Source organism: Notechis scutatus, chromosome 2, assembly GCF_049901735.1.
Source record: "Notechis scutatus isolate UNSWTSFEM ecotype Mainland chromosome 2, rNotScu1.2, whole genome shotgun sequence".
Taxonomy (NCBI): domain Eukaryota; kingdom Metazoa; phylum Chordata; class Lepidosauria; order Squamata; family Elapidae; genus Notechis; species Notechis scutatus.
Window position 1 is genome coordinate 135,689,445 of NC_142010.1, and position 13,240 is coordinate 135,702,684.

The window sequence follows — 13,240 nt, forward strand, 5'->3', positions numbered from 1 at the left end:
AGGGTATATGTGTGTGTGTGTGTGTGTGTGTGTATGTATGTGTGTGTGTGTCTGTATCTTTACCTGCAGAGCAGGTAAAAGTTATTTAAATGGAGGTGGGGTTTGGAAATCTAATGCTTTTTCATTTCTGTTCCAGTTGAGTTATTCCAGTTTAGACTCTGCCTTCTCTGATAAACTGAAAAATTAACATTTGCTAGTCTTTCCTTCCCACTAGATCTTAACCTTTTATTTCATACTTTCAAACATATTTGGCAGGGTTTTTTTGCCATTGTCTTTTTGACCTCTGTTTTCCATTTTTTTAAAGCTCATAGTTTTTAATCTGAATTTATTTCAAGTAATCTATTGGGGTTTTGGGGGTGGGCGGGGTGGGTGGGGGTGGGCTCGGCTTTGAATTTCTAAGCAATGTCCAACAGTTGCTCTTCTCTTGTATCCTGTACTCTCAACTATTTAGATCTCCCAGTATCTATCATCATTGGCCATGCTGGAACAATGGTGGGGAATCATAATCTCTCCAGTCTAATGTGACTGGAAGTATTACATATACAAATGCAGGGAGAGGAAGGACTAGAATGCCCTCTTTCACTGTACATCTTTGGAATTTTCTAACAAAATCTGTTCTTTCTGGAGCCCTATCACAAATTCCTGCTAAGCTTCTGTATCTGCAACCGTATTCTTTGAATGGGAGAAACATGATTGTGTGGTGCCTAAGGCATCAAACAAATATTTCAGATTTCCTACAGTGCAACGCTCTACAATAGGAACTCGCCATATATCTGACAGCATCTCAGGCCTATTCATAGCAGTTTGGCATCCTTGACTGATTCTGTGATCCCACCACAACAGCACCTTCACCTTCATCTACTATGAATCTACTTTAGGTGTGAACAAATTTTGTTCTGCCAGTGGTTGTATTCCATGCCAACAGTAGATAAACGTATAGGAAGATTTGAAAAGGGGATGGAAAGTGTATGAAGTTATATCGGGGGTCTATTCCATGAGTAGGGATGACGATCAGAATAATTATAGAACAATGTCCCAGTGAATATTTGCTGGCTCCTTCATTTCCACCTTTTAAAATTCCATCTCATGGTCTTTGCTGGATCATAGTCGACTCATACAATTGTTAACCTTGGTTAGAATTTTACTATTTATAGCTTTTAAGCGGTGTGCTTTTTATGCTGTCTTTAAATTTGAAAATTTTTCTAGCAAAGTTGAAAGCCCTTGGTTTCTAGAATAACTTCCTGGCCTTGATATTCAAAGTCTAAGAATGTTATCCTTGTTTCTTAAGTTTTTAAATATTACTCCCTCATTCACTTTAAAATGCTGGTAATATCTATCTGTCCCACTTGAGGTCAGGCAGGCTTTCTCCATAATCCCTTGATCATTAGATGGTTACCTCAGGGAATAGAGATATTGGTTGACATTCAGATATGCAGATATGTGATTCTTAACACAAGATCTTCCTAAGTATGCTTTACAAATCTGCTTGCCCAGGAATCCCTACAGCTGAGGGCTATATCAGGGGTGTCCAGCCTTGGCAACTCTAAGACCTATGGCCTTCAGCTTCCAGAATTCCCCAGCCAGCCAAATTTGGCTGCTTAAAGCAAATGGCATGTATTGATGACTGTTGTAGTCAGGTGATCACATTTTGCAACCTTCTGCCATGTTGAGAAAGAATGAGTGGCCCTAAGTTACCCAGCTGGTCTTTTTTTATGCCTAAAGTGGGACTAGATCTCACCTTGTCAGTTTTTAACCCAAGTTATGGATTTGAAGAAATGTATGTCACTTACATTTGGTTGATTAGAACAATTTATAAGCCCTGTATTATATCTGCATAGATTTTCTATGTAGCTTTCAGTTTTGGACTACTTCTTCTCCAGCATCTCATTCAATAAATTACCAATTCTTCTCGGATGTCCAATTATTTCCATATTATTAAGAGTCTTACCCACAAAATTGGCTTGTCTTCCAATTGAAGACTACCACTTTATCCACTATAACCTTCAGTCTATCCTCTCATACTATAGAATAAATCTATAGTATTTTGTTCCTATTCATCACAACATAATGGTTCTTCTCATCAGTCACAACAATTTCCTGATGATTCCTAAAAAAACTACTTAGCATTCCAGTTCATATTCAAATAAAGGGCAATGGCAGAATAAATTCTTATAAACATCCACCCCTAAATAGATGCATCCTGTTGTGGACCAGGTGGTTTGCAAACTTACGTTTAATTTATTTATTTATTTATTTATTTATTTTGATTTGTCAATTGTTTACAAGATAATAAGTACAAGTGTATACATAGTTGTGAATATATGAAATGGGTACATATAAGAAAAATAAAAGAATAAGAGAAACAATAGGACAGGGACGGTAGGCACGTTGGTGCGCTTATGCACGCCCCCTACGGACCTCTTAGGAAAGGGGTGAGGTCAATAGTAGACAGTCTAAGGTTAAAGTTTTTGGGGTTTGGGGAAGAGACTACAGAGTCGGGTAGAGTATTCCAGACATTGACCACTCTATTGCTGAAGTCGTATTTCCTGCAATCAAGTTTGGTGCGGTTTACTTTGAGTTTGTATCTGTTGTGTGCTCTTGTGTTGTTATGGTTAAAGCTGAAGTATTCATTGACAGGTAGGACATTGCAATGTATGATTTTATATACCATGCTTAAGTCGGACCGAAGACGGCGTAATTCGAGGTTTTCTAGTTTTAGAATTTCGAGTCTGGTGGCGTAAGGTATTCTATAACGGGTAGAAGAGTGGAGAACTCTTCTTGTGAAATACTTCTGGACTTTCTCAATTGTGTTAATATCACATACGTGATAAGGATTCCAGACTGATGAACTGTATTCGAGTATTGGTCTAGCAAATGTTTTGTATGCTCTGGTTAGTAGTGAGATATTACCAGAGAAAAAGCAACGTAGGATTAGGTTAACAACTCTTAATGCCTTTTTGGCTATGTAGTTGCAGTGAGCTCTAGCACTTAGATCATTAGAGGTGAGTATTCCCAGGTCCTTTACAGAGCTTGGGTCATCAACAAGATCTTGACTATTCAGCTTGTATTTTATTTTCTGATTTTTTTACCAATATGTAAGACAGAGCATTTATTTGTAGAGATTTGGAGTTGCCATATGTTAGACCATTCAGATACATAGTCTAGATCTTTTTGAAGGGTAGTAGTATTGTCTGTGGTATTGAACAGCTTTACATCATCAGCGAAGAGAACGCAATTGCTCTTGATATGATCACAAAGGTCGTTTATGTAGATTATGAAGAGAGTTGGTCCTAGAACACTGCCTTGGGGAACACCACTATTGACAGGTACTGGATTTGATAGGGCGTTCCCAATTTTGACCATTTGTTGTCTGTTTGACAGGAATGCTTCTATCCAGTTATTCAGTTGTCCAGAGATACCATAAGATTTTATTTTTAGGAGTAGTTTGTCGTGTACCACTGAATCAAAGGCTTTGCAGAAGTCTATGTAGATTGCGTCTATTGCTTTGCCCTGGTCGAGTTGTGTAGTCCATATGTTTTTGCAGTGTAAGAGTTGCAGATTACAGGATAGTTTTTTCCTGAAACCAAATTGTTTATTGGAGAGTAGGTTGTTTGTCTCTAAATGGAGGATGATGGATTGGTTAATAATTGATTCCATGACTTTACAGGTGACGCAGCATAAGGAGATTGGTCTGTAATTTTCAACTAGGCTTGGGTCTCCCTTTTTGAAGATGGGAATGACTGTGGCTTGTAACCATAGGTTGGGCAAGGAGCTGGTTCTGAAAGATTTTTCAAAGATTATGCTTAGAGGTTTGGCTATGGCAGCGGATAGTTTCCTTAAGAAGTAGGCACATATTCCATCCGGTCCAATAGATAGAGATGGTTTTAGGTTGCGTAGTGCTTTTTCAACGTTGTCTACTGTAAAATCGATATGTATTAGATCATTATTGTTGTCTGTGGTACGGCTAGGAAACATTGGGCATGATCCATTACTGTTTACAAACACTGAGCCGAAGAATGTGTTAAAGATGTTGGCTTTAATGGTGTCGTCGCTGCAGTCTTTACCATCAGGTCCTATCAAGGGAGGGATGGACCTTGAGTCTTTTAGTTTGTTGTTTACAAAATTGTAAAAAGCACGGGTGGAATTGGTGCTTAGAAGGTTTTCCTCTTGTTTAATGTGGTAATTGGTGCATTCGGTCTTTATCTGGTGGCATACATTTTTGTATCGGTTTTTGAAATTAGCAACGTGACCAGATTTGTTTTTCCGCCAGAGTGATCTCTTTTTGGATTGAAGTTTCCTTATTGATATGGGTAATCTGCTTTTTTGTTTTGTTTTTGGAGTTGTTGTTGGAACATATAGTTTGATGACTCTTTTGACTTCAAGTAAAAAATATGTTGTAATGGTCTTCAACAGTATTGCATCCAGTGAATAGAGATTGCCAATCGAGGGATGAGAGATCGTTATCTATAAGATCATAGTTGCCTTTTTGAAGTTACAACTAGGGATGACATCGTTGAGGTGATTTTTGTGTGGACGTATGTTGAGGCAAAAGTCAATCATATTGTGATCACTACTGGAAAAGGGTTCTTTGGTTTGTATTCGGTAAATTAAATTCAAACTATTGCAGAAGATGAGATCGAGGCAGTTGTTCAGTCTAGTGTTGTTGGTTACTAGTTGTTCAAGACCTAGATTTGTAATAGCATTGTAGAAGGTTGTGTGTATGATTTCAGTTGTACAATTATTTAGGGTCCAGTCAATATGAGGTAGATTGAAATCTCCGAGAAAGATAAAAGGGTATGGGCAGGATGTAGCCCATGTTAGTAGTGTATTTAGCTTGTTTATATGTTCGATGTCATAATCAGGTGCTCTGTAACATAGTAAGAAAGCGAATTGTGATATTTAAGGATAGTTCACAGATGATGGTTTCAGGAAGGGCAAGCTCCTGGGTAACTTGGATATTTTTTAGATGTAAGGATTTTTTATAGAATATAGCAACACCACCTCCTCGACGATTTTCACGATCTGATCGGTAAACATGATAGTCTCTTATTGTGGTAATGGAGTCGGGGAGAGATGCATTGAGCCATGTTTCACAGACAAATATAATGTCGAAGTTAGCCATATTTAAGAGGATGAGAAATTCAGGTATTTTATTCACGAGGCTTCTTGCATTGAGTAGTTTGCATTTAAGTCCGGCAGCAGTTGGGATTGAGGTAGTTGGGGGCGTGCGTGCCTAGTCTTGGGTGATGGTGGGTGGTGGGTAGTTTTGGGTGATGGTGGGTGGTGGTAGGTGGTTGAGGTAGGGTAGTGGTTGAGGGTAAAGTTGGGTATTGGGTTGCGTGTCTTACTTTTGATGCAGTCAGCATGGTAGTCAATGTACAGGTCCTTCTCTCCATTGTCTAGACGGGTTTTGAGTTCGATGCGGAGTGCACGGGAGCGGGCACGTTGCTGTATGGTTAAGTCAGGGCGGCAACGGAGGTTTTTGTGGTTGGTGTTGGTTTTGGCGAGTGAGTTTATAGTGTAAATGAGTTTACGTTTGCTTGATTCATTTTTGCAAATGATCCTGCACAAGCGTGGGGCCACAGAGCCGTCTCTATTTTTGAGCTCTCGGTCAATGCGGGAAATGTCAAGTATTTCATCGCCGGAGATGGTTGATGCTTGGTAATCTCTGATGATGTTTCGGACAGTTGTGATGTCATCATTGACAATGCTGTCTTCTAGTCCAAATAAGATGGCGTTTGGACATTTCCGTTCACGCTCAACAGCTTCTCTGATGAGGATTGGGATATCAATATTTGTCTGGGTTGCGTTTATTTGTGGATTGGGTTTTGGATTGGATTGTGGTTGTTGGGTGGAGATGTGGTTTGTGGCTATTTGATGTTCAGGTTTTTGTGTTGTGTCTTTTTTTTTCAAGGTTGGTTATTCTTTCTTTTACGGCGTCCAGGGATGCTAATATGGAGTTGAGGGATGTTTTAATGGTTTCGATGGTTGAGGATGTTTCAATGGTTTCAATGTTTGGGGATGTTTTGATGGTTTCGGCGGTATCATCTCTTTTAGACAGATCTAGTTTGGATATGCATAATTTGCAGAAATATGGAAACTCATTGGATGATTCTAGGTATCGAATCATTTGCTCAGGTAATCCCAAGCAGTCATGGTGGGTGTATTTTTTACACAGAGAACATTTGATGGAGTATTTATTATCTTTTAGATTTTTGCAGCATTTAAGCATTTAATTCTTTCTCTTGAGAAGGTAGCAGTTTATTTATTGGAGAATGTATGCTTCATTTGCATCTGCCTTTTGTCCACAGAATTTATGGTAGGAATTATGAGATCACCTTGTTTTGATTGAGAAAGAGAATGGGGACGTATTCTCATGTATAAGTAGCCTTTTGCAATTACTGCTGTTACTTGACTTAATCACTAGAGGATACTGGACTTAGCTACATTTGGGTGAAGTCAGATAATAGAAGTCCTTGCCTAGATTCTCAACTTGGATGTCCTCAAAGCTGACCATAATATGGGGTCTGAAGTCCTCTTTCTAATTACAAATCCTTAATTGGATAATTAAAATTGCGACTTTCTTTCAGTTGGAGGGCTTGGGTTTTCATAAATTAGCATCATGGATTCATTGAGAAGGTGAGGAAGGATTTGTTGCTGTTGCTTGGACATCATGGTCTGGTTGCTTAATCTTGGCAAAAAGTGCTGCCATTTGGTTGCAGCCACTGCCCTCCAGAGTACTTTTGGAAGATCAAATCTGAAGTGTGCTAGTTGACAATACTGGGTTAGACAGTTTGACTCTACATAAATCTGCTTCCTGCATTCTTAAACAGGAAATAAAAAGCCACAGTCATCCGAGGACACTCTGTTACAACCTGTAAAACAAACATTCTGTGGCTAATTAGTTTAATCAGGCTTAATATCTGGTGTTAGAGATGAATGATCAGCAAGTCGATCCTTTACTAGCCCCGAATGTTTTCATTGTCTCTTTAATCAGAAGGAAAGAAATGTATGGGAAACCTGCAGCTTTGATTTTTGCCAACTAAATCTGGTGAGGCTGAACCATTCCTTGGAAATAATAGGGTTGGAAAAAAAACCAATAAAGTGAGACTGAATTCTAAAAAGATAAGGGTTGTGTATTCATGCTAGGTATAGAAAAAGTGTGTCAGCTTGGCAACGAAGCAACAGTGAAGGCCTTCTCACACTCTGCTTCTGAAATCTCTTATCCAAGAGCCTCTCCTTGCTCCCATGGCTATTGGTTGTCCTCACCTAACAATGTTAATTGGAATCAGCAACTCCATTACTTAATAACACAATCAAAACATGCAACATCAAACGAGTACACGCCAATTTAAGGTGGCAGTTGTGGTTGTCCCAGTTGACTTCATTAAGTGAATCCCTCGTGTGTGCAGCATCCTGGATTGTCATCTGTGACCTCCTGCCAGCTTCCCCATTGACTATGCTTGTTGGAAATTGACAGTGAACGATGTTACAGGTGTTATGTCTGCCTTGTATTGCAGCTTTATTCCACTCTAGCATTCATCTCCATTGTTTTGTGATACATTTCCTGCCTCTCTAGGATTTACCTCTATCTGCTCCTGTGAGGTACTTTCTGTTCTGTGTGTGTGTGTGCATGCGTGCATGCATGCATGCATGCATGCATATATGCTGTATTCTGAATATAAAGACAGAATCAGTGATTTATACTCTCTGTGTGTATACATTTTACTGACAGTTTTGACAATAGTAAGTACTAATACCAAATGGAAATAGAACGAAATAGAAGGAAGAGAAAGGGAGAAATTAAAGAAAAGCTAAACGTGAAAAAGATATGAAGATGTTGCTTCTGATCTTCTTAGCAGTTATAAGTACAATGATATTTTAACTTCTCTCTAGGTTACATCACATTGCTCTTCTTTTTATAAACTATGTTGTCTAATCATCAGAAGCATAAATCACAAATTCATTTCCCCCCACTTTTTATGATATTTTATTTATAAAGGAGAATATTTATAGCTCAGGTTTGACATGAGATGAGGGGCCCTTGTTTTCTTGCAGACGTCTCATTATCCAAACTAGGTAACATCAGCAGTGTTAGTGATACCACTTGATATTTTATCTAGCAAGTGACCACTGGAAATAAAGACATTCCATAAATTTGCATCATGTGTCTTGTGGGCTCTGAAATGAGGCACATTGACAACAAGGCTGTGAGTGGCAGCTTCAGTCCTTATATTAAAGTCTTAGTTTACTTTATTGTCATTGCATCTCGTACAATAAAATTAAATGTCATCTTCAGTGTACATTATAATTATAAAAATAAAACACAAGCACATCCTTCACATTCTATACAATTGAATTGAAAAGTCCTGATATTGTATTAATATTGCACTATATAGTAGAATTCAATATAGTTAGTGCTCTGGGATGGAAGCTGTTTTTCAGCCTATTTGTCCTTGTTTTAATTATTCTGTACCATCTGTCAGATGGTAATAGTTCAAAAAAAGGGTGCCCAGTATGAGGTGGATCTTTGAGAATGTTTTGAACTTTCTTAAGGTAGCAGAAGCTATAAAGCTCTTCCAAAAAGGGGCAACCAATGATCCTCCGAGCATTGATGTTAACCCTCTGGAGTGCTGTCCTATCTGCCACTGTGCAATTGGCAAACCATACACAGATGCAGTAAGTTAAAATGCTCTCTATGGTGCAGCAGCACCAGAAGTTTTTCATTCAGTTGTTGTTTCCTGAGAAGTCTCAGGTAGTATAATCTCTGTGGGCCCTTTCGACCAGGGCTGCAATGTGGGCACCCCAGGTCAGGTCCTCTTTTATGATAACACCCAGAAACTTAAAACTGGCCACTTGCTCCACTCAGTCTCCACTGATAAGTGAGGGCTGGATGTCTGATCTTTTCTTTCTATAGTCCACTATAAGCTCCTTGGTCTTATTGGTGTTAAAGACCAAGTTATTGTCTCCACACCACAAAAGCAACCGGTCCACCTCATCTCGGTAGGCAGACTCATTCCCCTCTCCCTCCCCAGAGATGAGTCCCACCACTTTTGTATCATCTGCAAATTTAATAATAGCATTATTGGCATGAGTGGGAATGCAATAGTACTACTGGCATGAGTGGGAATGCAATCATGCACATAAAGAATATAAAGTAACCCCACAACAATTAATGCTTGAAAGAAAGCTTAGTACACAAAATTGTCTGCTGCAACATCCTACCTGTCAATGACTACTTCAGCTTCAATTGCAATAATACACGGGCAAACAATAGTTATAAACTCAAAGTAAACCGCTCCAAACTTGATTGCAGAAAATATGACTTCAGCAACAAAGTGGTCAATGCCTGGAACTCACTACCTGACCCTATTGTTACATCCTCAAACCCCCAAAACTTTAACCTTAAACTGTCTACCCTGGACCTCGCTCCATTCCTAAGAGGTCTGTAGGGGGGCGTGCATAAGCACACCAGCGTGCCTACCGTCCCTGTCCTACTGTTCCCATTTATATGTACTCAATTATTATGCATATACTTATACCTATTTATACTTATATATTTATATGTTATGTTCATGCTTATACTTGTTTTCTCATACATGCTTGACAAACAAAATAAATGAATAAACATAAATAAACGTGGGATGTTTTCCAATTTGGAAGTCAGTGGCTTCAATTACATCAGGTAAATAACTCAATCCAGGCCATTTGACTATTCAATTGGTGAGACATCATGCTCTTGGCTGCCTGGGACATGACAAAATGCTGAGTGCTGGAGGACAATATGAAAAGCTGCTCTAAAAGTTTCAGCTTCTCTCCTCCTTAAGAGGAAGGCAGGGTTTTTTCCTTCCCTCTTACCACAGAAAATGAAGGAAGTGAGCCAATGTCTAATGTGATTTGGATGGCGGTTACACAATTCTCACTGATGAGAATCAGATCAGGGAGATATCCCGGCTGCTCCAGCTCAAAAGAAATCATAAACATTCACTGCCTCCAGCTGTGCTCTGCATAAACAGCCTGGAAAATCACATTAATACAGGTAGTCCTTGACTTACGACCATGATTGAGCCCAATTTTTCTGTTGTTAAGTGAGACATTTCTTAAGTGAGTTTTGACCCATTTTACAACCTTTTTTGCTAGAGTTGTTAAGTGAATCACTGCAGTTGATAAGTTAGTAACATGGCTGTTAAGTGAATCTGGTTTCCCCATTGACTTTGCTGGTCAGAAGGTCGCAAAAAGGTGTGACCTTGGGACCCAGCAGTGGTTATTAAACATGAACCGGTTGCCGCGCATTTGAATTTTGATCACATGACCATGGGGATGCTGCAAAGGTCATAACTGCGAAAAATGGTCATAAGTCACATTTTTCAGTGCCGTTGAAACTTTGAATGATCACTGAACAAACTGTTGTAAGTCAAGAACTACCTGTATTATAAAGTCACTGTCATTTAAATTTGGTCTTCTGGGAATCTGTTTTCACCTGTTCAGAGGTCAGTGGGGATCCATGGATTTAGAGACCTGTAGTCCTAGTTCTTTGTAAAGCAGTGCAGACACACCCACATGATGTTATGTTGATTATGGTGATAGTGTTGTTTGAGAGTCAAGTGAGACAGATAAGATTCCCTTTAAACTCTGCAGTTGTTGAGGTGTAAGATTCCTGCGATTACAGCTCTTAAAGTGGGTGACCTGAGGCAATCAGGCCTTTCAAACCCAACAAACCTTATGATTTGAGAAAAGGAGGCAAAAGAAATGGGATGGCCCAAGAAAAAATGGTAACAGATGATTCCTTCCTCTAAATCAGGGCTGTCAAACTCCTGGCCCAAGGGCCAGATGCATCATGTGCTGACCACGTCCACACCTGGTTTAGTAAAGGGGAAAAAAAGTCCCACACATCATGTGATGCCGCCATGACGACGTGAATTTGACATCCCAGCTCTAAATCAGGGATGTCAAACTGGATTTATTCGAGGGCCAGAACAGCATTGTGGTTCTCTTTAGTGAGCCGGCCGAGGGAAGGGGAATGGGACGGATGCCTCCCGCAGGACCCTGATGGCCAAAATGGCCTCCCCGCACCCCATTTTTTGGCCTGGATGGCCTCCTGCAGCACCCTGCCGGCCAAAATGGAGCACAGGAGCCTTCATGCGGCTTTCCCCCACACATCATTTTGGCTGGCAGAGGCACCGCGGGCTGATTCTTTGCTATTTATCTGTGGGCCAGATTTAAGCACCCCATAGACCAGATGCAGCTCGCGGAGCGTGGGCCTTGAGTTTGACACCCCTGCTCTAAATGGAAGGGAAGGAAACAAATGAGATGCCTGTTTATACTGGCTCTGTGCCGCATGTCAAGTCAAACCCTCTCTTTGCCTTGATTTCAGGCATCAGCATTCCACTGTAAGTCTCAGAGGAAGCCCAGTGGGTTAGAATGCTGTGCTAAACAGGCTCACCGGTTATTATAAATGCATGCATATTCATTGGATATCATGGAAATTATCTTCTGTTCTCAATCAGTTCCTTCAACGGAAATCTAAAACTGGATAAGCCAGGTACCCCTGACATTTTTCACCAATTGGCAATGGTGTGCAAGAATATGCAACAGAAATATAATTATCTACAGTAGGTATATTTTTGATGGCTTCTCCTTCTTTTAAGTCAGTGTTCCCTTGACCCATATTTTCTATTTTTTCCTCAGATGCAGTAGAGTGGAATGCAGTGAACTTTATCTAGAATGTTCCAACCGAGACATGAATGGGAAAGCCCAAAGATATAGCTTCCAGCCATGACATTAGTTACCCATGTGCCATATATATTCAGGGTTTCTCCTTTCTCCCCTAGGAAATCTCATCATGGTCTGAGTCTTTTTCTGTGTATGCTTCATCTTCCTGGCTATGGGATTCTGGAAGTCAGTTTGACAGCTCCAATGTTCTTGGAAAGGAAATGGAACCTCCTTGTTGCAGCACAACTATCCATTAAGTGCACCAAATTTATAAGGTAAATTGTGGTACATATTTGCTACAAGTTCTAACAATAACGTCTGCCCTAACTAGTTCCTTTTTGGCAGGGGGATTCAGGCTTTTTTGTGAGAAATTATTCTGGTAAAAGACATAAAGTTGAGCCAGGTAATTGGTTCCCATAACCACATGCCAAGTTTTGATCTCTGCCAAAACTCTCAGCAGCCTCCCCCCCCCCAATTAATATCTGGCCTATTTCCCAAAAAATGTGCTTTTTAAATGATTGCCTTTATTGTAAATAACTTTAAACAGCACACCCAATGTTTGAACATATTTTTGAAGTTCATTTTGTATAGCCAGCTTTATGATAATTGTGAATGGATAATTGGTCCATCAGCAAATAAGGAATATTTTGCATTCATTTAGAAAGTATCGGTGTTATTTGGCCACGTATAAAATCTAAAACCTCTTTCAAACATAATTGCCTTCTACAGTGAACATGCCTGCCCCCCTCCCCCCCGACATGGCCAAAGTAAGTGAGATGTGGTTTTGTGATTTTTGCATTCTAGTGATATGTCTGGTGTTCTGCAGTCCAGTACTTCCTTTGCTATCCAAGAAATATGCAGGAGTACTGTTTAAGCAGAACTTGAGACTGCAATGGGGTAGCACCAATGCTACCTTGCGGCTATATAGTAGAGAATTCAATTCAGTTCAGTTCTGGAGAAAAAAGGATTAAATTTGCATTTATCATCTGTTGAGGTTCAATAGAGAATGGGCCAGTTTTTACTTTTGAGTAAAAAACAAAAAAGAGGATGGCATGCTATGTAACAAATGTGGCTTCCTTTATTCTGGATCAGTATGGACTATAATTCCCCCAAATCTACTTCCATTGACCATGTATGGATAATAGGTTAGATCAGGGGTATCAAAATGGCTTTTTTTTTTTTAATGAGGGCTGGATTAGCACTGTAGTTCTCCTCTGCGGGCGGGCGGGGGGGGGACGACGGGATGGACGCCTCCTGCAGCACTTTGATGGCCAAAATTGGGGGGGGCGTGCCCCATTTTGGCTTCCAGAGGCACCATGGGCCAGTCCTTTGCTATTTCCAGGCCGGCCCCATGGGCCAGATTTATGATGCGGCCTGCAAGCCTTCAGTTTGACACCCCTGGGTTAGATTATGCCTAACACCTCCATGAAACAGTTGGGAGAGGTCATTAGTCAGCCTCGGGCCAAGTATCATCAGTATGCTGATGAGATACAATTGTGTATTGTATTCCTGCATCAAACATTCTGTT

The 13,240-nt window shown here is 40.1% G+C and overlaps 1 protein-coding gene across 2 annotated transcripts in view; it reads left to right on the plus strand.

Moving 5' to 3' along the window:
* FAIM2 (Fas apoptotic inhibitory molecule 2) overlaps positions 1–13,240 on the plus strand; it is a 106,413-nt gene that overhangs the window by 30,836 nt on the left and 62,337 nt on the right. Inside the window, exon 6 of one of the 2 annotated variants that reach the window (XM_087953989.1) lies at positions 11,832–11,987. The exons of the other annotated variant lie outside the window; for it this stretch is intronic. The gene's annotated coding sequence lies outside the window, so the exon portion shown is untranslated. The remainder of the gene's footprint in view (positions 1–11,831; positions 11,988–13,240) is intronic. 2 annotated transcript variants of the gene reach the window in all.